This window comes from Triticum urartu, unplaced genomic scaffold (assembly GCF_056163025.1).
Source record: "Triticum urartu cultivar PI428250 unplaced genomic scaffold, HENAU_Tu73 scaffold2, whole genome shotgun sequence".
Classification (NCBI taxonomy): domain Eukaryota; kingdom Viridiplantae; phylum Streptophyta; class Magnoliopsida; order Poales; family Poaceae; genus Triticum; species Triticum urartu.
This window is the reverse complement of record NW_028260368.1, coordinates 16,102,498-16,127,015: the sequence shown is the minus strand read 5'-3', so window position 1 is coordinate 16,127,015 and position 24,518 is coordinate 16,102,498. Positions and strand designations below refer to the sequence as shown.

Below are 24,518 nucleotides of genomic sequence, written 5' to 3'. Positions count from 1 at the left end.
AAGAAAATTTCAGGGTAGGAAACATTATCCAGAATTTCTCTTAGATTCGAACCCATAGCTGATGATAGAACTAGAATAGATATCTTTTGTTTTCTACTCACGCGAGCCCATATCCTTTCTTTTTTATCAATTGCTAATTCCGATCTCCCCCCCCAATCTGATATTATAGTGCCAGTGTAGATAGAAATTCCCTTATGATCTAATTCCGAGCGGTAGTAAATACCAGGACTTAGCAATATTTGATTGATCACAATTCGGTATATTCCATTTATAATAAAGGTTCCTAAGGAATTCATTATAGGAATGTTTCCGATAGAAATGGTTTGCTTTTGCACATCGAAACCAAAAATTAATCTCGCAGATACATATAATTCGGAAGAATAGGTGAGTGATTCATACACAGCATCTCTTTCTTTTATCGAGGGTTCTAGCAGTTGATATCCTTTCGCAAATAATTGAAATGCAATTTCGTGATCTGGATCTTTAATTGTTGGAAACTTGTCAAGTTCTTCTGCCAAGGCTTGATTAATGAACCTACAAAATCCCTCGAATTGGATCTGACTAAATCCGGGTATTGTGGACATTCCCTCGTTTCCATTCCGGAGCATCTTAATCTTAAGTTTCCTGTTTATCAAAGAAAAATTCCATTATCAGCTCACTCTTCATCAATCCCTATGGATCGATCTAGCAATCATGGAATCTATATTCTGTTTACTGAATCACATGAAATTCTAGGGAACTCCACATACGTATTTCATATATGTATTTCATACATATGAATAGAGACCATTTGGACGAAAGTTCGAGTTTGCCAGGGGTACAAATGAAATGAAAATGAATTGATAAAACATTCCTACAAAAAAAATTCTGCCACTTATACTTTATGTTATGATATTCTAATCAGATTGGATGGCAAAGATTTCTCATTTTATCTCCTTTCTATGAATGTAATAAAGCCGTAATATAATATACTAGAAAGTTTGACTTTACTTCGATTTAGAATAGCGTGCTTACTTTAATTTCTCAAAATAATTTGAGGGTTCTTTTTTATTTCGGATCGGAGTAGTATAATTGCTAGAAAATTCAGTATTTCATTGTGGAATTCTAAAATAAAGTAAGTCCCTTTTTTAAGTACATGCCAATCTAGTTATCCACCTCTCCCCATATCCATGCTTTTCTTTTATCGTAATTTCACTTGGGTACGCCAAGATAGTCAGGTTATACTCTATATCAGAGCAAATTTCCTTTTTTATTCAAGATATTTAATTTAATACTTTGAAAAATTAAAGCATGATTCCCCATAGAGATATGTACATAAAGGGGATCTTTGGATAATAATGCTGTTCGGACCTAAAGTTTACCTATACACGGATTAAGCATAAAGCCATAATATTTTATTATGCCATTGAAGGGGGGGGAGATAATACCGATTTAAGAGTAGTTCACTACTGCAATAAAAAAAAGAGAATTCTAGTTAACGGTTCCAATTTATTCTGAATTTTGCAGCCTGTGAATAGAAATCCACTTTTTCTTCTTTTTCATCTCAATAGAAAGAAATGGGAAGTTTTATTGTGTTAACAATGTATGTTTTAAGATAGAATCTATCGAGGAGAATAATAGAAACTGGATCAAAAAAAGCAGGAATAGATTTTTTGAAAAAGATTGGAAAAAAGTAAGTAGAATTATATTCAAAATAAAAGGGGCTTTTCGTAAGAAAACGTGGATGAATACTTGCTGTTTTCTAGATTTTTGATCGGATTTTTTGGCGGCATGGCCAAGCGGTAAGGCAGGGGACTGCAAATCCTTTATCCCCAGTTCAAATCTGGGTGCCGCCTGATCAATAAAATACTTAGGTTTTTTTTATAGTGCTGATCGAATTCGATAAATTTTTACTTCGCATAAGTTCGGGCAAGAGAGTAACTGGGCCTGCCGATACTGGGTTTAGAGAAACCATACCATAGTTCTATCCTCAAACTAGGGTTAGGGTTTGTTTTGACGGTAGTGGCCAAAATGGTTATCAATAGGGGTGAGGTAGTGTTTCCTTATTCTTTTATTATATGAATTTGAATTGGTTCTTAATTGAGATTCGATTTGATAATTTTAAAATACGAGGATAAGATGTCAGAAATCTTGGTATCCAAAGAAAGGTCCCTAAGGGGCATTCTTTTTTTTTTTCAATCTAAGATTCAAGAAGGGACTCCACGAAAGAATATCAAGACTTACTAATTATTATACATTTTTTTATCGTACATCTTATGTTACCTACATACACTAAAGTAAGGACTACTTAATTCTAACGAGAATCAGATTAAATAGGTCGATCAAAAATCAATTTAGGAGTTGTATTATGGATAAAATCTCTTCATTCTTTCATAGAATGATACAAAGCAAGGCTGCAGGGTTTAGGTCAAAAATAAACATTAGGTAAGGTAGGTATCCAATAAATATTTATCTATCGATAATTTTATGGTATATTCGGGCGTCCTTTGCTTAAAAAAAAAAAAAAGAGTAACAAAAGGAATAAAAAATCTTCCTATTCCCGCTTCTTCTATTCAGGACATCATTCCCGTACTCTTTCTTTTTTAAGGAAAAAAGGCTATAGTATCTCGTATTTTTAATGCTCTCTAATTCTACCAGAATTCCTATAAGAATTTGTTAGGAGTAAATTCCTTGAACTGATTGATCCATGGCCTTAGGGCGGAATCCCTTTTTGACTCTGTACCCTTGATTCCACTATGATTATTGATCAATAGTAGAATAATCCCTTCATAGAAATAGGAGACATAATTTAGATGGATATAGTAAGTCTCGCTTGGGCTGCTTTAATGGTAGTCTTTACATTTTCTCTTTCACTAGTAGTATGGGGAAGGAGTGGACTCTAGGGATACTACTAATTGATTAAGTAATCAAATTGTTGTATCAATTCTTTTCTTTAATGGATCATTTTGCATTAATCATTTTGTCAAACGTTATTCTTTAATCTTTTTCTTTAGTTTTGTTTCACTCCTGTAAGAAACTCTTGTATTGTAAGTTGTAATGTAAGAAAGAGCCATTATACCAATTCAGAATTTCTACTAGAAATGACGAATGGTTAAAAAAAGTTCTATACATAAGAAAATTAGACTTTCTTCCACGGAACTATTCACGGCATATCACACATTTTCCATTTCCTTTTACTTTTTACTATAGTCTATTCTTCATATTATTTTTCTTTCCTTCCATGGATTCTTTGGTCAAGAATTGTCTTAGATTTTTTTATTTTGACCTGATTGAAATTAAGTGGATGCAATGAAAAAGAAATTGAATTAGACTACTTAACTATTTCAATCTACTAATCTATTCTATGTAGATTCAAAGATAATATAATAGAAAGAATCTAAAGTGTCGTAGAAAAAACTATATGTAGTTCTTTCTACCACACTTTAAGATTCCAACCAGATCCTTTCATTTAAGACTTGGATTTTTTTTATTTAATCCCTTTTTAATTTCTTCAATGATTAATTGGAATTCCAATTAATTATTTTGGCTGACTGTTTTTACATAAATAATAAGTAAAAAAGAAGTAGGAACTAGAATGAACAGTGCAGTAGCAATAAATGCGAGAATATTGACTTCCATAACCTCTTTATTTTTTATTTTCACAATAACTCGGGATGTAATCCCATGGAGAGGAAAAAGGGGTATCTTGTAAATTCAAGGGTAGGGCTTGCATTCTGATAATACTGAATCAATTCAATATTATGAATATCGGATCTATCAAATCAATTCATGGATGAGAGTTATATTTCACGGATGAGAGTTATATAGTATAACATAGGAAGATCCTCTATCCACACTAAGACCAAAATGGGTTTTTTGATTGGATTAGGAATTCCCTCTTTTTTAATCCTTTTCTACTTTTTCTTTTCTATATCTCTAACCCACGAGCTTTCTTAATCTTATACTTTCTTAATCTTATACAATTTCCCTTCCTTTTTCTTATAGTTATACATACAATTATGTATGTATTATATGACCAACTTTCACTTTCTATGGGTCACATAGACATCCAAATAAGCAGTAGAAGTGAGATGGGGAAAAGAGGTCTGAAATAAAAAGGGAATACGATTTATGTATGGATTCCGGTAAAATACCGGTACTCTATTCCATAAGAGTGGAATAGGAAATTAAGATGAGGATGGTATCATCATAAAGAAAGATAGAGTAATATAATATCCTAAATTCTACTAATCCACATATCGTATGTGTGTCTTTCTTTATCGATTGGGAGTAGTGAAAAAAAAATTCCTATATGCCCTCCCTCCCTCTTTAATGAGAGATGCAAAATAAAAAAGTGAAGTAAGGGTGCCCTGTGGGTATTTGATCTTGCTCCCTGCCCCTTTTTTTCATGGAAAAAGGAAATATCAATTTCTCCATTCATTGAACCCTAGTTCGGGACTGACGGGGCTCGAACCCGCAGCTTCCGCCTTGACAGGGCGGTGCTCTGACCAATTGAACTACAATCCCCGCGGGGTGTATGGCATACCCATTCTTAAATAGAACCATAAGAAGATTCGATTCGTCTTTCGTACTCTAAGAAATAGACGAATCATATACTACATACCCACATATTATATTATACGTGGGTATAGTGAGAGTGACATAACTAGTATGTCGTGATTTTTTATCACTAAAAATGGATAATAATCCAGCCTTCAATAAGAAAAACTCTTTTGTTTGTAAGAAAGGAATGAGAGAGATATGGATTAGAAAAAAAAATTTCCCTTTTTTCTTTATCTTTTATTTCTATAGATCAGACATTTTATTTTATGGAAGAAAAACAAAAGGATTTAGTTCATACTCACGAAGCCCTAGATTTTTGGTTTGGGCCGAGCTGGATTTGAACCAGCGTAGACATTGTCAACGAATTTACAGTCCGTCCCCATTAACCACTCGGGCATCGACCCAGGAAGAATTTATTCTAGGGTTTTTGCTAATCTATGATTAACCTCCTTTCATAATACTCCCTACCCCCAGGGGAAGTCGAATCCCCGCTGCCTCCTTGAAAGAGAGATGTCCTGAACCACTAGACGATAGGGGCATCACTAGACGATAGGGCCATATACAACCGCTCGTGATTATACTATAATCATAGTATGAGCAGTTTTTTGGAATTGTCAATATACTCGAAAAGTATAAATAGATCCAAAGCAAAGAGTTTTTCCAACTTTTCTGTTATGTTTTCATCTAGGATTTTTTTTAGTTGATCGTTATAGATTAATTCTCCGTGCTTCATTTAGTGTTCATACCAAAAATGCATCCATCCCGCACTAAGTCATAAAATTCTCTAAAAATATAGAGAAAGTTTCAAAAACAAAGAAAAAAAGTGAATCAATTTAGTAGAAAAGTACTCTATCAGATTCGAACCAACGACTTACGTCTTAGCACGAGATTACTCTACCACTAATTTAAAAAGCCCTTTATCGGATTTGAACCGATGACTTATGCCTTACCATGGCATTACTCTACCACTGAGTTAAAAGGGCTTTTTATTTAATTCAAAAATTAGCCACTTGGATTTCCCATTATGGGTCTACTGCATAATGTACATATTATATATATAATATATAGAGATAGAGAGAGAGACATTATGTAGAGATTGTATATGTATATATCGATATCTTGAGAGCTCAAAATAAAATTAATAAAAAAAAACATACCCTACATAACATATCCAACTCTTCTTGGTTCAGGGTTTTCCGTTTCCGAAGACTAGTAAAATAGGCGGATTCTGGAACCCCAAGGATTCAACGGTATATGGATATGGAAAATATAAGATTTCCGATCCTAGCGGGAAAAGGCGGGGAACAGATACCCAATAGGATATAGGATCCTTGGGAGGAACTTTTGGTAATGGCCTTGATCCTCTATGCTATTTTTTATGTGTTCTTAGTTCTATTGAACTTTTTGCATTCTTTTAAACAAGAATCTAATAAACTAGAATTGAGTCAGTGGAAAAAAGGAGAGAGAGGAAAGTGTTAAATGGAGAGAGTCGACTAATCAGAGACTTTTAGGATCTTCTTTACATCAGGTAAATCTGTCGGCCCTGTCCGTTTTTTTCTTTAAGTTACGACTCTTTGCTGCTTACTTCTATCAAGCCATAGGGAAAGTCTATGATGAATTTGGAAAACTCATCTCACTCTTACTCTATGGCTCGGACTTAATGGGGGAAGAAAACATCTTCCATAATTTCTTTTTTGTTCAATTCTGGACAAAAAAGAAAAGGAAAAAAGGAATTTATAGGGACAGTGTTACCCCCTATATCCCCTAGTTTATATTGTAGGAATAATAAAACAATTTAGCAGTCTGACACACTTACGTCCTTGCAAAGTAAATAATTATTATTGTAGTCGTAACCGTAGAATAGGATCCTAATCAAAATAAATACATTTGGTTCAGGCGCTATTAGCATGGTAAGAAAAGATTTTTTTTACAGACCAGAGGGGCTATCTAAATCCTAAAGTAAAGGCGAGCGATCGAAGTAGAAGTACCAACGGCTCAGTGTCATGAACCTTCTCCATCTGATTCAATAAGGGGGAATTAGCCTTCTTGTCAAATGGCTATCCTTGACAAAGGGTACCATTTATACCATAATCTACAATGTAGCGGGTATAGTTTAGTGGTAAAAGTGTGATTCGTTCTATTAATAACTGAATTTGAAATGATATACTTAAGGCATCCTTAAGTTTTTTATTTTTATATTCCGATGAAAACTTTAGTTCTTATAAAGGATTAAATCCTTTTCCTCTCAATAGCATATTGAGGAAGAATATACATTCTGGCGATTTGTATCCAAAGACTAATTTAAATTGCATCCAAAATAAAAATAGGATTATGAGTACAGAGTCGCGAAGCATAATTTTGCATTGGATTAAGTATTCCAATTTTGAAAATATGAGTAAAGGATCTATGGATGAAGATACAAAAAAGTTGATTTCCAATCGTAACTAAATCTTCTTAAAATAAGGAATAAGGAAGCCAAATAGCTAAAAAACGATAGTTTTGGTTTACTAGAACCATCCGCATATTGTTTCAGCTCGGTGGAAACCCAATTCTTTTCCTCAGGATCTCTTGAATGAAATTAGGGAACGAAGTAAGTAGATTAGATGAATTTAGATAGAATTTCTATCTCCTACTCTATAAGGATCATCTAGAAAGCGGAGAGCTTTGGTTCCATTCAAATAGAAAAGCTGACATAGATGTTAAGTGGTGAGAATATCCATAAAGGAGCCGAATGAAATCAAAATTTCATGTTCGGTTTTGAATTAGAGACGTTAAAAATAATCAACCAACGTCGACTATAACCCCTAGCCTTCCAAGCTAACGATGCGGGTTCGATTCCCGCTACCCGCTCCATTCTGTATAAAAGGAGTATTCTATTTGTCTAGACATGTTAGAGGCTTGTATTCAAGCCTTTTTTGTCCACCAGTTTCTGGTACTCCAGAGCGGAGTAGAGCAGTTTGGTAGCTCACGAGGCTCATAACCTTGAGGTCACGGGTTCGATTCCCGTCTCCGCACTTAGCAGTCTGTATAAAAGGACTATTCTATTTCTCTAGATATGTATGGTAGAGGGGCGTATCCAACCCTTTTTTATTCATTAGTTCCCGGCCCTAGAGGGCAAAATTGAGCAGTTTGCGAAGTCACTTGCCCTTCAAAAAAAGAAGGCGCAAGGCCTCTCCCTACCCTGCAGAAAATAAAAATGAAACGAAAGGGACAGTCTACCTCTCCCTTCCCTTTAAAAAAAGTTTGCCCGTTGTTTGTCTCAGTTAATACCCAATTTTTGGAGCTCTGTTGGCGAGTTCTATTTCTGCCTCTGGAGCGCCCTCTTTTTTTGAGTGGGATGCAAAGGAAGGGTAAGATAGTAAGGGATACGGCACTAGACTAACACCTAATTAATACTTAATTTAATATAAGTAGTTAAACAGTTAACTAGACTAAACTTTTTATCATAGTACTTTGATAAATTAAGCGGGCGAGCGGCGGGAATCGAACCCGTATCTTCTCCTTGGCAAGGAGATATTTTACCATTGAACTACGCTCGCTACGGTATATATTTTATAGCGTATATCCGCCTGGGTCGACCTTCTATGTCTGGGTCGACCGTTTCATTTCATTTTCTATTATATTAGAGTTTTCCTTTTTTTATTATCTGTCAATGAATATTCTAATGGGAATGGAATTTCATAATACTGAAAGAGAAGAGCTAGCAATTCGGAACGCAAATTGCGTTTTAATACGTCTCACTATTCTAATTTTTTAGAAGAAATGGCCTTTATTATTTCTTTTTTATGGGGTTAATAAATATTAACCAAATTTCATTTAAGAAATGAGAGAATTCAGAATAGCTACGAGAAAGACTAGTCCAATCCATAATGATGTACCGGAAAATACAACATTTTTATTATTTGACCAACCATCAGGAGAAGCAAATACAAGGGGTACACTAATTACTAAGACTGAGGAAGTCGCAATTAATGCAAAAACAGCTAATTGGAAAGCAATAGTCATATTTCTAATCCTCCAAGCTACCATCAAATAAAGTTGACTACATATTTGATCCCTCACTTAAACCAAAATTGTAAAAAAATACAAGAAGTAGGAGGGGTTTAATCATGAATCCATTGATTCTTCTCTTTAATTCAAATTTATTACTTAAACCGCTTTTTTATTTGGATATGGGGGTGAGAAGAGATTATTTACTCTTTATTTCACAAGCGGGTATAGCGGATCCTGTATCCGTGTATACAGTATACAGAGATATATCGAAAAGGAACTTGTATCTGATATCTTTCTAGAGGCTAATAAATCTTTTTATTTTTTATATGGCTATGTTCTATTTGTAGGAGTAAAATAAGGATTAGGCTGTGGAGAGATGGCTGAGTGGTTGATAGCTCCGGTCTTGAAAACCGGTATAGTTCTAGGAACTATCGAGGGTTCGAATCCCTCTCTCTCCTTTTGCTTATTGAATACGTTTGTTTCTTTCATTTTTATTTATTTTTTTTTTCTGTCCCTTATCTTTCTTTCATAAAAAGGAATGAATGGCTCGGCTAGATGGAATAACCGAGCCAGAACAGAAAAAAAGTAGAACAGGTATAAATAAGAAAATCTTAGTTAAGAGGGTTCATGTAAAGAACAGGTTCCAAATCACGATCGATTCCCTTTTCAAAACCTGCTGCAGCAGCTCGGGCTCTTCCTGCATGCCATAAATGGCCCACAAAAAAGAAGAATCCTAGAACAAAATGAGAAGTTGATAACCAACTTCTAGGAGAGACATAATTAACTGCATTGATCTCGGTAGCTACGCCACCCACGGAATTTAAAGAGCCTAAAGGAGCGTGGGTCATATATTCTGCTGAGCGTCGTTCTTGCCAAGGTTGTATGTCTTTTTTCAACCTACTCAAGTCCAAACCGTTGGGGCCCCTTAGAGGTTCTAACCATGGAGCACGAAGGTCCCAAAAACGCATAGTTTCCCCTCCAAAGATAACCTCCCCAGTTGGGGAACGCATTAGATATTTACCTAAACCTGTGGGTCCTTGAGCGGATCCCACATTAGCTCCAAGACGCTGGTCTCTAACTAGAAAAGTAAATGCTTGAGCTTGAGAAGCTTCTGGCCCGGTGGGTCCATAAAACTCACTCGGATAAGCTGTATTATTGAACCATACAAAACAACAAGCGATAAAACCAAAGACAGATAAAGCAGCTAAACTATAAGACAAGTAAGCTTCTCCAGACCATACAAATGCACGGCGAGCCCATGCGAAGGGTTTGGTTAAAATATGCCAAATTCCGCCAAATACACAAATAAAACCCAACCATACATGCCCACCAATTATATCTTCTAAATCATCTACACTAACAATCCACCCTTCTCCACCAAAAGGAGATTTTAGTAAATAACCAAATATAACACTGGGACTAAGGGTCAAATTGGTAATTTTTCTTACATCTCCCCCCCCAGGGGCCCAGGTATCATATACACCGCCAAAATAAAGAGCCTTGAGTACTAGAAGAAAAGCACCTAGACCTAACAAAATTAAGTGAATACCCAAAATTGTAGTCATTTTATTTCTATCTTTCCAGACATAACCAAAGAATGGAAAAGATTCCTCAAGAGTCTCGGGTCCCAGAAGCGCGTGATAAATGCCACCGAAGCCTAAGACTGCGGAGGAAATTAGGTGAAGTACGCCAGATACAAAGTACGGAAAAGTATCTAGAACTTCCCCCCCTGGCCCTACTCCCCAACCTAGAGTAGCTAAGTGTGGAAGTAAAATCAACCCTTGTTCATACATGGGCTTTTCTGGTACGAAATGGGCCACTTCAAATAGGTTCATTGCTCCGGCCCAGAATACGATTAATCCGGCATGAGCTACATGAGCTCCAAGCAGTTTACCGGACAAATTGATAAGTCTGGCATTCCCAGCCCACCAAGCAAAGCCGGTGGTTTCTTGGTCACGACCAGCTAAAACGAAAGTTCCATTAAAGAGCGTTTCCACGTGGTAGAACCTCCTCAGGGAATATAAGATTTTCATGAGGCTGATCCTGAGCTGCCATCCACGCACGAATACCCTCGTTTAAAAGAATATTTTTGGTGTAGAAAGTCTCAAATTCAGGATCTTCCGCTGCACGGATTTCCTGGGAAACAAAGTCATAGGCACGTAAGTTCAGAGCCAAGCCAACTACGCCAATAGCACTCATCCATAAACCGGTGACGGGTACAAATAGCATAAAGAAATGTAACCAACGTTTATTGGAAAAAGCAACACCAAAGATTTGGGACCAAAAGCGGTTAGCAGTGACCATTGAATAAGTTTCTTCAGCTTGAGTTGGGTTAAAAGCACGGAAGGTATTTGCACCATCACCGTCCTCAAATAGAGTGTTTTCTACGGTCGCTCCATGAATAGCGCATAGCAGAGCCGCACCTAATACTCCGGCAACTCCCATCATATGAAATGGGTTCAACGTCCAATTATGAAATCCTTGGAAGAAAAGGATGAATCGAAATATCGCTGCTACGCCAAAACTCGGCGCAAAGAACCAACCAGATTGCCCCAGTGGATAAATAAGGAATACAGAAACAAAAACAGCAATTGGACCAGAGAATGAGATTGCATTATAAGGCCGCAATTGAACAGACCGAGCAAGTTCAAATTGGCGTAACATGAAACCTATTAGTGCAAAAGCCCCGTGGAGAGCTACAAAAGTCCATAGACCGCCTAATTGACACCAACGAGTAAAATCTCCTTGTGCTTCGGGCCCCCATAGTAGCAACAAAGAGTGTGCTAAACTATTGGCAGGGGTAGAAACTGCTGCGGTTAAGAAATTACAACCTTCCAAATAGGAACTAGCCAATCCATGGGTATACCAAGAAGTTACAAAAGTTGTCCCTGTAAACCAACCCCCTAAAGCGAAATAAGCACAAGGAAAGAGCAATAGGCCAGACCATCCTACAAAAACGAAACGGTCCCTTCGTAACCAGTCATCCATAGTATCAAATAGATCATTTTCTTCTTTAGGAATTCTACCAAGGGCTATAGTCATAGTGATCCTCCTATTCAATTACTTCAACCATTTCCGAGCACCTCATATCACTTTCCAAGGCATATGATAGTTTTATTATCTGTGGACGATTTCTTTCTCGTTCAATGCCCTTTTTCAATGGTCTCGAAGAGAGAAATTTCCCATTTTTATCTATGGAGTCACAGTCACAACCGAGGTCGTGGTAAATCCATGAATTTGATTCGATTTGTTTTTCTTATACTATTTATTTGTTTTTCTTATACTATAGAAATAGAAATAAATTGTTTTTCTTATACTATAGAAAGAAATAAACCTTTGAATTCAGCATTATTCCAAGACTCCTATTTCAAAGTCTATCTTTTAAGGGAAAAATGCAAATAAAAGTAACCCTTCTTTTCCCATTCCCTCTCTATTGCATGGGTGGAAGAACTAAAATAATAGAGGATTCTGAAAAAAAAAAATGGACCTTCGAAATCCAATTTTATGTGTAGCGCAAAGGAGTTGCGATTTCTTCTTATTCCTATAGAACATCTAGTAACAAGAATATGAAATCGTAAATAGCGAAAAATTCTTGTCTTGCGCGGTCTAAGTCTAAGGAAATAAAAAAAATTCGCTTATACAATTTCATCTACATCGAATTTATATATCAGAATAGCGGATAGAGGCATCATTAAAGGAGTCAGGTCTACTTACTTTATGCTTCTTTCCAATTTTATGGTGGATTTGATAAGAACCCTTTTTGCTTTCTTGATAAATAATCGACAAAAAAAGCGTTTTTTTTATATAACCTGCTTGTTTTATTATAATTATAACAAGTCCTATATGGAAATGCCCGCTAAAGAGAAAATCTATTTGATTGTCTCTCGGCCAATATCGATTTTTAGAAAGAAAAAACAAGAATTTTCTTCTTTTTTTATTAACATTAAGAAAAAAGAATATAATTAAAATGGAATTGGCAATATAATTTTTATAGACTTTTGAAAGAAAAAAAAGGGGTTTTTTGCAACCGTTATTTCTTATTTCTTGCCTATATCATATCACGGAAACCTTTCGCTTTGGAACGTGGAGAGATGGCTGAGTGGACTAAAGCGGCGGATTGCTAATCCGTTGTACAATTTTTTTGTACCGAGGGTTCGAATCCCTCTCTTTCCGCTCCCTTGGATCATTTGGGACTTTCGAATTGGAAAGAATTCTGACCCCCGGATTTTCTCATAGATAAATGTACGAAACAAATCCAATAAGAAAAAAAAAAACTGAATTTTTACTCCTCGCGTCCAGGATTCCGTCCTGGGTCATTAGATAAGAATCCAAAGATAAAGAGTGAAACAAAGAATATCACTACTGTATAAACAAAAAGTTTGAGAGTAAGCATTACATAATCTCCAAGATTTTTTTTTAAGGAATAGATTACCAGTTTTTCCTTACCACACGGATCCACTAGGATGGTTTTTTTTTATACCTAAAAATGCAAAAAAGAATTCTTGAAAAAATTGCAAGAATTCTTTTATAATAAGCACTCTTATCAATAGCAAAAATAGGGTTAGGTGGTTAGGTATTGTGTAGGTACCTTTAGGTACCTGCTCAACCTAGGTGCAGGGGAGTAGAAAGGCTGATCCAAATTTATTGCTGTAGCTACCCATTCAATGTAGAAGAATTTAAATTTTAGAATCGAAGGTTCATAATATAAAAATATAAAACTTCTCGGCTTTTACCCATTTTAAAATTTTTTTGGAATGAACACATCATTCAATTTGGCATACAGAGTACTAAAGATTTCATCGAAAACTTACAGCAGCTTGCCAAACAAAGGCTAATAGAAAAAAGAATAGAGGTATAACAGGCATAATATCCACGATTGGATTGAAAATAGCATAAGCTTCGGGTAATTTGGCAAAGAAAAAACTAGTAGGATAAAGAACAGAATTAAAACAGATACAGGTTAAACTAAGTATATTAGGCATAACAAGCATTTCATTCTTGTAGAGTAAATAATTGGATTTTTCTTGAGTTATTTTTTTAAGGGAAAGAAGGAAAAGGCAGATTCAAAATCTTTTTTCTTCGGACTTTCCCAAACACAAAATACCTCCTTGTATTCGCACTCTCAAATGAGAGTGGAATAAATTCGACTTTCATATAATATCTTAATAGAATTCCATGTAATGATCAATGCATTTTTTTGATTCTATATTATCCGCATGTGTAGAATACTAGCAAGAGAATATCCCTCCTTTTTTATGTAATTGAAATGGTATTGACGAATAACAAATAAACATACTAGTGTTTATTAGTGTCGCATAAAACCCGAAATGGGGCGTGGCCAAGTGGTAAGGCAGCGGGTTTTGGTCCCGTTACTCGGAGGTTCGAATCCTTCCGTCCCAGATTGTTTCTGATGAAACAAACGGTGAAATCATATAGTATTCCGTACGAGACAAAAGTTTATTAAAGAGAATAATGATATCTTATTCTTTCTCAGAAAACATAATAAAGTCTTAAGTCCAGTCAAATTGACTATCTTTATTTTCATGAAAAAATGGGATCTATCAAGCACATTCAGGATATGCCTCTACTATAAAATCACTTAGTCATATTTTTTTCTTCCTTTTGGTATTCGAGTTGAAGAAGTACGAGAATTCTATAACTACCAAAAACTTTCAATCTTTTCATTGGAATAGTTTATTTAGTTATTATAGTTAATTGTTTTTGGTACTGAAAAAATATATTACTACTAGAATTCTAATTCTAGTAATTAAATTAATTAAACTTTTTTGGAGGTTGATAGTTTATTTATTGAGGAAGAGTCAATCCTTCTTTTCTCACTTCAAGATTGATCATCTCGAGCCATCCGTTGAGGGTGGAAATTTAAGAATAAATAAGTTTTAAGCAAACTTGTTTAGTCGTCTTTTTCAAACTATGTTTCATTCATATGATAGAATTTTAATATGGGTTTAAATAAATTGGATCTTGGCGGAGGCTTCCCGGATAAATACTTACTTTCTTTTATCCATATTGCTCCATAGATAGCAAGTTTTAATTAGTATAAAAAAACTAAACCAATGACTATTCATGATTCCATCCATATTGGATCAATTCTCTATACCACTTTGCAATGAAAAGAGGAATGTTTGTTATGGTAAAACTTCGTTTAAAACGATGTGGTAGAAAGCAACGTGCGACTTGAAGGACATGATCGATTGTGGATTTTGCTATCCATCATTTTCCATAGTAATGAAAATGCTCTTGGCTCGACATAGCCTGTTCTATTCGTTCCGAACCAAATTTGCGCTGGGTTTAAGTAACATAGTACACGATGGAGCTCGAGAGGACAGAATTTTTTTTATCAAGGGAAAGAATCTAGGGTTAGTGAAAACTAATAAATTAGGCCAACTTTGTCAGTCTATCCTTAATATAGAAATAAATCGAAAGGTTAAAATAAGAAGAAAGTCCAATAAAAGTATATCAGAATCAATCCCTCTTATTAGATTTCTATAGAAGAGATAAATGCTTTATCGAAGGAAATAAGAAAAAAGGGTATGTTGCTACTCTTTTGAAAGAAAAAAATAGGAATTCCCGAAGTAATGTCTAAACCCAAGGATTTCACAAATCAAAGATAAAGGATTCCAGAACAAGTAAACACAATTTTCAATTGTCTCAACAACAGAGTTGGATTAGAATAAGGAATAAAAGTCAATTCGTTCGAAATGAGACAAAGAAAAGAGTTTAAAGACGACTCAAAAATTTTGGAAGGATTTTGCCTTCGAAGTTTGTCAGGCAAAATTAGCCCACTTGAGTCATGAGTATAAATGAAATTTGTTTTTTCTGTAAGGAAATTAATGCACGTCATAGTCTAATTTCTATTATTATCGACAGAAATTCGAATCATTTTCTCGAGCCGTATGAGGAGAAAACCTCATATACGTTTCTAGGGGGGGGCGTTGTTTATCTACATCTATCCCAATAAGCTGTCTATCGAATCGTTGCAATTGATGTTCGATCTCGAAGAGAAGGAAGAGATCTTCAAAAAGTAGGTTTTTATGATCCGATAAAGAATCAAACTTGTTTAAATGTTCCAGCTATTCTCTATTTCCTTGAAAAGGGTGCTCAACCAACAAGAACTGTTTATGATATTTTAAGGAAGGCAGAATTCTTTAAAGAAAAAGAAAGAACTTTGAGTTAATTGAAGAACTAAATGAATCAAAAAATAGGATAGGAGAAGATTATTAGTATTCCTAGTTGTCTAATTATTTAGACACAATTTACCTCTTTTTTAATCCTATTTGGATTTATATTATATCGTGCCAATCCAACATAAGCCCCTATTTTATTTACTTTTTCTATCTAATTTGTTTTCTTACCATTGTATTTCCATTGACAAAGGTCTATTGAACAAATAGAATTTGTAGATAGATGGGTCTCTTTATCCTCACTCCATATTCAATTTTTCCGCCTACACTTCGCTCAAATGATAAGGGTGTTCCTCTTGCATGTATTCTCATACAATATAATATATATTTTTTATAATATATATTTTTTGTTAATAAAAATCGCTAAAAATAAGGAGAATTTGGCCATCGTGATTAGGGTCGCTCTTTTTTTAACTTTACTTTAGTGGAATTTCACCGGACCTGTTCGTTTTGGCATTTGAGTGTTTTTCATGGTCGATAAAAAAAATCTTTTGATGTCTTGCTAGTTCAATGTTTTGACAGAAGCGCGCGGTGTAATTCCATTGATTTTTGGATTTCGATCGTATCTAAGATCCTTTTTTTATCTGGGTTGCTAACTCAATGGTAGAGTACTCGGCTTTTAAGTGCGACTATGATCTTTTACACATTTGGATGAAACAACAAATTCGTCCAGACTCTTGGTAGAGTCTAGAAGACCACGACTGATCCTCAAAGGTAATGAATGGAAAAAATAGCATGTCGTAATAAAATCAATCTTTTTTGAATGGAATCCAAAATTACGATTTTCTGGGTCTAATGAATAAATGGATAGAGCCTGGCTCCAATTCTGGTAAAATAAAAAGCAACGAGCTGAACTTCCTAATTGGAATGATTCCCCGCTCTAATTAGACGTTAAAAATAGATTAGTGCCGGATGCGGGGAAAGGTTGGGTTTTCCTATGAGTGGACCCTTTATTTTTTCTTTTTTTTTTTAGAAATCCTAATTATTCTTGATTATGGATTGAATAAGGGATGTTATGGATTGAATGTGTAAAAGAAGCAGTATATTGATAAAGAGGCTGTATTCCAAAGTCAAAAGAGCGATTGGCCTGCAAAAATAAAAAACTTGTTCTGTTCTTTTTTTTTAATTAGAACAAACATAAACTAATTGGGTAGAAAAGGAGCAGAAAAAGATCTGTGGATTAGACTCCCTTTCTTTCCAGGGTTTGTATTAAAAATGCAACACCCTGTTCTGACCATATTGCACTATGTATCATCATTCGATAAACCGAGAAATGCTTCTTCTCTCTGATTCAAGTAGAAATACAAATGGAAAAATTCGAAGGGTATTCAGAAAAACATAAATCTCGTCAACAATACTTTGTCTACCCACTTCTCTTTCAGGAATATATTTATGCATTTGCCCACCATTATGGATTAAATGGTTCTGAACCTGTGGAAATAGTTGTTAGTTGTAATAACAAGAAATTTAGTTCACTACTTGTGAAACGTTTAATTATTCGAATGTATCAGCAGAATTTTTTGGATAACTCGGTTAATCATCCTAACCAAGATCGATTATTGGATTACAAAAATTATTTTTATTCTGAGTTTTATTCTCAGATTCTATCTGAAGGGTTTGCGATCGTTGTGGAAATCCCATTCTCGCTACGGGAATTTTTTTGTCTGAAAGAAAAAGAAATACCAAAGTTTCAGAATTTACGCTCTATTCATTCAATATTTCCCTTTTTAGAAGACAAATTTTTGCATTTGGATTATCTATCACATATAGAAATACCCTATCCTATCCATTTGGAAATCCTGGTTCAACTCCTTCAATACCGTATCCAAGATGTTCCATCTTTGCATTTATTGCGATTCTTTCTCAACTATTATTCGAATTGGAATAGTTTTATTACTTCAATGAAATCCATTTTTTTTTTTCAAAAAGAAAATAAAAGACTATTTCAATTCCTATATAACTCTTATGTATCAGAATATGAATTTTTTTTGTTGTTTCTTCGTAAACAATCTTCTTGCTTACCATTAGCATCTTCTGGAACTTTTCTGGAACGAATCCACTTTTCTAGGAAGATGGAACATTTTGGGATAATGTACCCTGGTTTTTCTCGGAAAACCCTATGGTTCTTTATGGATCCTCTTATGCATTATGTTCGATATCAAGGAAAGGCAATTCTTGCATCAAAAGGCACTTTTTTTTTGAAGAAGAAATGGAAATGCTACCTTATCAATTTCTGGCAATATTATTTCTGTTTTTGGACTCAGCCGCGAAGAATCCATATAAACCAATTAGCAAACTCTTGCTTCGATTTTATGGGGTACCTTTCAAGTGTACAAAAAAGTTCTTTGTTAGTAAGGAATCAAATGCTGGAGAATTCATTTCTAATAGATACTCGAATGAAAAAATTCGATACCATAGTCCCCGCTACTCTCCTCATAGGATACTTATCAAAAGCTCAATTTTGTACTGGATCGGGGCATCCTATTAGTAAACCCATTTGGACAGATTTATCAGATTGGGATATTCTTGATCGATTTGGTCGGATATGTAGAAATCTTTTTCATTATCATAGTGGATCTTCGAAAAAACGGACTTTGTATCGACTAAAGTATATACTTCGACTTTCATGTGCTAGAACTTTAGCTCGTAAACATAAAAGCACGGTACGAACTTTTATGCAACGATTGGGTTCGGCATTTTTAGAAGAATTTTTTATGGAAGAAGAGCAAGTTTTTTCTTTGATGTTCACCAAAACAACTCTTTTTTCTTTCTGTGGATCACACACTGAGCGTATTTGGTATTTGGATATTATACGTATCAATGACCTGGTCAACCCTCTTAATTAATCATTAGACGAAATTAAGAAACAGGAAAGGGTTGATAAATGATCAAGAAAAAACTTTTCTATTTTTCATTCTGAAATGTTCTTTTTATTATAATAAAGAGTAGGTGAATCAACTTACTAATTAAAAAAATTAGTAGAACTTCCTCTTTGGAATAGAAATTGGCTATTTCTACATAGGGAAAGTCGTGTGCAATGAAAAATGCAAGCACGATTTGGGGAGGGATTTTTCTCTATTGTAACAAGGAAGAATTATCTACTCCATCCGACTAGTTCCGGGTTCGAGTCCCGGGCAACCCATATAGAAAAGACCCATCAAAGTTTTTCACTTTGACTCACTTCATTTACAAATACAAAATTATTGGTTTGGTTAATTTATGTTATATGGATAGCTAATCTTTGGGCTGACTTGGTTGACATTGGTATATAGTCTATGTTATACTGTTAAATAACAAGCCTTCTATTATCTATATTCTAGTTAATACGTGTGCTTGGGAGTCCTTGCAATTTGAATAAACCAAGATCTTACCATGACTGCAATTTTAGAGAGACGCGAAAGTACAAGCCTGTGGGGTCGCTTCTGCAACTGGATAACTAGCACTGAAAATCGTCTTTACATCGGATGGTTCGGTGTTTTGATGATCCCTACCTTATTGACCGCAACTTCTGTATTTATTATCGCCTTCATCGCTGCCCCTCCAGTAGATATTGATGGTATTCGTGAGCCTGTTTCTGGTTCTTTACTTTATGGAAACAATATTATCTCTGGTGCTATTATCCCTACTTCTGCGGCGATCGGATTGCACTTTTACCCAATTTGGGAAGCTGCATCTGTTGATGAGTGGTTATACAATGGTGGTCCTTATGAGCTAATTGTTCTACACTTCTTACTTGGTGTAGCTTGTTATATGGGTCGTGAGTGGGAACTTAGTTTCCGTCTGGGTATGCGTCCTTGGATTGCTGTTGCATATTCAGCTCCTGTTGCAGCTGCTACTGCTGTTTTCTTGATTTACCCTATTGGTCAAGGAAGCTTTTCTGATGGTATGCCTTTAGGAATCTCTGGTACTTTCAACTTTATGATTGTATTCCAGGCAGAGCACAACATCCTTATGCATCCATTCCACATGTTAGGTGTAGCTGGTGTATTCGGCGGTTCCCTATTCAGTGCTATGCATGGTTCCTTGGTAACCTCTAGTTTGATCAGGGAAACTACTGAAAATGAATCCGCTAATGAGGGTTACAAATTTGGTCAAGAGGAAGAAACTTATAATATTGTGGCTGCTCATGGTTATTTTGGCCGATTAATCTTCCAATATGCTAGTTTCAACAACTCTCGTTCTTTACACTTCTTCTTGGCTGCTTGGCCTGTAGTAGGAATCTGGTTCACTGCTTTAGGTATTAGTACTATGGCTTTCAACCTAAATGGTTTCAATTTCAACCAATCTGTAGTTGATAGTCAAGGTCGCGTTATTAATACTTGGGCTGATATCATCAACCGTGCTAACCTTGGTATGGAAGTAATGCACGAACGTAATGCTCACAACTTCCCTCTAGACTTAGCTGCTGTTGAAGTTCCATCTATTAATGGATAAGGTTTTTCTGCTAACATATAAGAATTTTTGAAGACAGAAATACCCAATATCTTGTTCTAGCAAGATATTGGGTATTTCTGTCTTTATTTTGAATCTTTTTTTCTTCTTAATCTTTCTATTCAGAATTCAGTTAACGACGAGATTTAGTATCCTTTCTTGCATTTTCATAACTCGTGAAATGCCGAGTAGGCACGAATTCCCCCAATTTGCGACCTACCATAGGATTTGTTATGTAAATAGGTATATGTTCCTTTCCATTATGAATCGCGATTGTATGGCCAACCATTGTGGGTAGAATGCTAGATGCCCGGGACCACGTTACTATTGTTTCTTTCTCCTCCTTCATATTGACCTTTTCTATCTTTGCCAATAAATGATGAGCTACAAAAGGATTCGTTTTTTTTCGTGTCACAGCTGATTACTCCTTTTTTCCTTTTTAAAGAGTGGCATTCTATGTCCAATATCTCGATCGAAGTACGGAGGTCAGAATAAATAGAATAATGATCAATGGAAAAAAGAAAAAAATCCTTTAGCTGGATAAGGGGCGGATGTAGCCAAGTGGATCAAGGCAGTGGATTGTGAATCCACCATGCGCGGGTTCAATTCCCGTCGTTCGCCCATCGCATTATTGCAAATTCCAAAAATGCAATTTTCCATATTCCTAGTTACGTATTTACTTACGGCGACGAAGAATAAAACTATCGCTATATTTTTTCCTTTTCCTAGTTCTTCTTCCAAGCGCAGGATAACCCCAAGGGGTTGTGGGTTTTTTTCTACCAATGGGAGCTTTCCCTTCACCGCCCCCATGGGGGTGGTCCACAGGGTTCATAACTACCCCTCTTACTACGGGGCGTTTACCTAGCCAACACTTAGATCCGGCTCTACCCAAACTTTTTTGGTTCACCCCAACATTACCCACTTGTCCGACTGTTGCTAAGCAGTTTTGGGATACTAAACGGACCTCCCCAGATGGTAATCTTAAAGTGGCCGATTTACCCTCTTTTGCAATGAGTTTCGCTACAGCACCTGCTGCTCTAGCTAATTGCCCACCCCTTCCACGTGTGATTTCTATGTTATGCATGGCCGTGCCTAAGGGCATATCGGTTGAAGTAGATTCTTCTTTTCTCTCAAAAAACCCCTTCCCAAACTGTACAAGCTTCTTCCAAAGCATACGGCTTTCTAGATGTATATGACGATCTCTAGACAGATGGATCTTATATGAATCATATGATGAAGTACCACATGAGTGGATATATAGGAAAGGAATCCAAATCTGCCGAATCGCTCATGTTATGATCTTCTACATCCTAGGTCTCTGCGTTCCGTCATCTGGCTTATGTTCTTCATGTAGCATTCAGATCGAATGACTCTATGAAATTACGTCGATACTTCCACATATTATGGGTAACGTAGGAGACATCCCTATTTTCCCCCGGGGGTCTTAATTACCACTGCTTAGCTTTCAATTTGCCTCTGACCATCAAATTAAATGTGAATAACCCGTCCTCCTCTCTTTGAAACAAGGGGCGCTTCCGGTTCTGTGCGTGCTTCAAACAATTTTGTCTTCTCCATATTACCATATCTCTAGAGCCAATAATTTTCTATGAGGAACTACTGAACTCAATCACTTGCTGCCGTTACTCAACAGTTTTCTGTTGAGGTCTATCCCGTAGAGGTAGTCAAATTGGATCAGTGATCGATTTCTAGGTTTCGTCGTAAACCTAATTGGTTACTTCCAATTACGTAAATCAATAGTTCAAACCGCACTCAAAGGTAGGGCATTTCCCATTGATATAGGAACTTTTGTACCAGAAACAATAGTATCTCCAATTATAGCCCCTCTGGGATGTAAAATATATCTCTTCTCACCATCCCCATAGTGTATGAGACAAATGTATGCATTTCGATTAGGGTCGTATTCTATGGTTACGATTCTACCAGATATGTCTTTTTGATTCCGTCGAAAATCTATTTTACGGTATAGGCGCTTATGACCTCCCCCTCTATGCCTTGCGGTAATGATTCCTCTGGAATTACGACCTTTACCACAACGGTGCCGTCCATGGATCAAATTATTTCGTGGATTGGATTTCACTTGCCTGTCTACGGTTCCCTTGCGTGTGCTCGGGATAGGTGTTTTGTATAAATGTTTCGCCGTATTATTAAGTATTCTCCTTTAGTTTTTTTCTCTATCTAGAAGTGGAATAGAATAACCCGGTTGAAGGGTAATGATCATACGTCTGTAATGCATTGTATGGCCCAGAATAGGTCCTATTCTTCTACCTTTTCCAGGTAGTCGATGGCTATTCACAGCTACCACCTTAACACCAAAGAAGAGTTCGACCCAATGCTTTATTTCTGTCTTAGTGAATCCCGATTCGACATTAAAAGTATATTGATTCTTTCCCAATAAACGAAGACTTTTTTCTGTAAATACTGCGTATTTGATTCCATCCATAAATCGACTTTCCCTCCTATGCTCTGAGTTCCAGTATCGATAAGAATTCGAGTTCTTATTGTTCTTATGTTATGGTATGAATATACCATACCAATTCGTTATGTATGGATGATGGATGAGATTCCATGGATAGAGAGCCAGTTCCAATAGACTTATGGAATGTTCCCGTTCGTGTGCATCCAGCAGGAATTGAACCCGCAAATTTACCAATTATGAGTTGGGCGCTTTAACCATTCAGCCATGGATGCTTAACAGGGATCATCGTACATCGTAAATAACCAATTTTCATATAGAAAGACATATCATAGAAAAATGAAATCGAAAATATTCCGAGATGGCAAATATTCGGAGATGACTATGAAAACACCTCTCTGGATCCTCGAATTGAAAGAGAGATTGAGAGGGATCAAGAATCCTAATTCTCGCTATTTGGAATGGATCCAATTCTATTGAGTCTGACTCATAGTGATCATTTCTCTTTAGCAAAGAATGACCTTGGTTATCAAAGGATTGAACAACCGGGATCCATTTACTTATGATACCTAGTTGGCATTGATAACAAGGATCTAATGAATTATGAGTTTAATAGATCCTCTTTAGCAGAAAGACGTATATTCCTTGCTCATTATCAGACAATCACTTATTCCCAAACCTCGTGTGGGACTAATCGTTTTCATTTACCATCTCATGGAAAACCCTTTTCGTTCCGCTTAGCCCTATCGGGTATTTTAGTGATAGGTTCTGTAGGAACTGGACGATCCTATTTGGTCAAATACCTAACGAAAAATTACGATTTTCCTTTCATTAAGGTACGAGGGCTTCTTATTCCACAAGAACGAAAGCACCTTTTCATTCTTTCATATACTAGGGGTTTTTACTTGGAAAAGACAATGTTCCATACTAAAGGATTCGGGTCCATAACCACGAGTTCCAGTGCACTAGATCTTGTAGCACTTAGCAACGAAGCCCTATCCATTAGTATTCCACATAAGAAATCCATTCTAGAAAAAAATACAATTAGATTAGCTCTTCATAGACAAACTTGGGGTTTGCGAGCCAAGGTAAGATCGGCTCGGGATCATGGGACCCTTTTCTATCAGATAGGAGGGGCTCTTGTACAAAATAGACTTACTAAGTAATAACCCCATAGAATCTATCTATATAAAGATAAAGAGGCAATCGTGTCAGGAAGCGGGTTTTTCTTTGGCCAAAAGGTACTTCGAACTTGGAACGAGCATGAAGAGATTAACGAGACTTCTTTCTCTTTTGAGTTTTTCTGGCGGACCTGCCGCGCAAGATCTTTGGTCTTCCCCTGGAACCGATGAAAAAAAGTGGATCGCTTCTTATGTACTCGCTCAGAATGATTCTTCTCTATCTATAGTTCATGGCCTATTAGAAGTAGAAGGTGCTCTGGTGCAATCCTTACCGACAGAAAAAGATTGCAGTCAGGTTGATAATAGTCGAGTGACATTACTTCGTCGGTCCGAACTAAGGAATCTGTTAGAAATGTTTTGAAATGGATATTGTTCTCTCTTTGATCAGGGATTGCTATATGAAAAGAAGTGGAGTTTGAAAAAGGGAACGGAATGCTCAAACCGGAACTGCTAGAGGAACGAATTTTCAATAGCATAACTTGGGCTCCTAGAATATGGCGCCCTTGGGACAATCTATTTGATTGCAGGGTTTTGTTCCGAAGCAAAGATATCCGCGGAGGCCGGTTCGTTCGTCCTATTCTGATATTCAGGACCAAGAGGTACTGGATTCTCTTTCGGATAGGCCCTGAAAGGAGAAGAAAGGCTGAAATGCCAACGGACCTCTGTCTATTCTCTAATTCACCCGATCCGATAGTACCCGTTTTTGGAACGTCCAGTGCCAAAGTCACTGAATGG

The 24,518-nt window shown here is 36.2% G+C and overlaps 6 non-coding genes across 6 annotated transcripts; 3 read left to right on the top strand and 3 right to left on the bottom strand.

Moving 5' to 3' along the window:
• Positions 1 to 1,764: 1,764 nt before the first annotated feature.
• On the top strand, positions 1,765 to 1,835 carry TRNAC-GCA (transfer RNA cysteine (anticodon GCA)). Its single transcript has one exon. It is a non-coding gene; the product is annotated as a tRNA-Cys (tRNA).
• Positions 1,836 to 4,864: 3,029 nt separating this feature from the next.
• On the bottom strand, positions 4,865 to 4,946 carry TRNAY-GUA (transfer RNA tyrosine (anticodon GUA)). The gene has a single exon. It is a non-coding gene; the product is annotated as a tRNA-Tyr (tRNA).
• Positions 4,947 to 5,453: 507 nt separating this feature from the next.
• On the bottom strand, positions 5,454 to 5,525 carry TRNAT-GGU (transfer RNA threonine (anticodon GGU)). The gene has a single exon. It is a non-coding gene; the product is annotated as a tRNA-Thr (tRNA).
• Positions 5,526 to 8,010: 2,485 nt separating this feature from the next.
• Positions 8,011 to 8,081, bottom strand: TRNAG-GCC (transfer RNA glycine (anticodon GCC)). Its single transcript has one exon. It is a non-coding gene; the product is annotated as a tRNA-Gly (tRNA).
• Positions 8,082 to 8,905: 824 nt separating this feature from the next.
• Positions 8,906 to 8,993, top strand: TRNAS-UGA (transfer RNA serine (anticodon UGA)). The gene has a single exon. It is a non-coding gene; the product is annotated as a tRNA-Ser (tRNA).
• A 3,627-nt stretch (positions 8,994 to 12,620) lies between these two features.
• Positions 12,621 to 12,708, top strand: TRNAS-GCU (transfer RNA serine (anticodon GCU)). The gene has a single exon. It is a non-coding gene; the product is annotated as a tRNA-Ser (tRNA).
• Positions 12,709 to 24,518: the final 11,810 nt, after the last annotated feature.